We start from the raw sequence: 1,071 nt of genomic DNA on the forward strand, positions 1-1,071 counted from the left end.
CTTCTGAAACCACACAGCTTCCCTGCCCCTCACCTGGCAGCCCTTATGTTCTCAGTCGTGGAGACAAATGGAGACCCTTGGAGGGAGTCTGCCCACTCCTAGACCAGGCTGCAGGGCTGAAGGCTGGGGACTGGGGGCACAGCGGATAAGGGGTGAGATAGGATTGAGAAGAAGGTCTGTCCCAGGACAGGGCCTGATGAAGGCATGTGGCTGGTGGAGCTGGGCTCTGACCTCAGGAGACCTGCCCCTCCTCTCCACCAAGTCCTGGTTCATGTCCCTCCTCCTTCAAAACCCCCTCTCCCCAGCACAGGGCAGTTAGGGTTTGGAATCTCTCTACCTCGTGAGGGTGGGTGTGGGATGGGCAGCACTCTAGGAAGCTCCCCAGGACAGCAGGGCCCTGTCTCCTCCTACAACCCCTCCCCACCAGACCCTGCCTCACCCATGTGCTCTGTCAAAGCAGTGGAAGGGGCACCAAGAACAAAATGCTTGGAGGCAGATATGGGGTTGTGTCCTTGTCCTCTGTCCTTTATTGTGGTCCTGTCCCTCCACTATCTCCTTTCCCAAGGGGTCACATCGCTTCGTCCCCACCCCAACTCTTGGTCTGCCTTCAGGTCAGGTGGCCTCAGTTTCCTCCTGTCAGGGAGCAAAGGGGTTTGGGCACTGTGGCCATCCCTGCCCAAGGATCCAAAAGAAGGGGTTTGCAATTGGAGACTTCCAGAGACACACAGCAGTCGAGAGAGCTTTTCTTAGGGTACAGCAGGACTTCCTTTCATTGTTCCCACTGCCTCCCAGAAAAAGCCCCACCACTGCTGAGGCTTAGAAAGAGAAGCCCAGGGAGCAGAGTCCATGAAGAGAAGGACCGAGGCTATTTCCAGTGAGCCAGCCATAGGGCTGTGAGGCACAGCCCACCAGAACCCAAGAGGCACAGACCAATGGAGAAGAGTCTTTTTTTTTTTTTTTAAACTGTGCTTTATTTAGGGCTAAGCTGGAGAAAGCGTCATCCAATAGTTACAGAAGGTTACAAGGAGTTTTAGGGAGTTGAGTGTGAAAGAGCAGTTGTACTGAACTGCA

Source organism: Galeopterus variegatus, unplaced genomic scaffold, assembly GCF_000696425.1.
Source record: "Galeopterus variegatus unplaced genomic scaffold, G_variegatus-3.0.2 Scaffold2967, whole genome shotgun sequence".
NCBI classification, from domain to species: domain Eukaryota; kingdom Metazoa; phylum Chordata; class Mammalia; order Dermoptera; family Cynocephalidae; genus Galeopterus; species Galeopterus variegatus.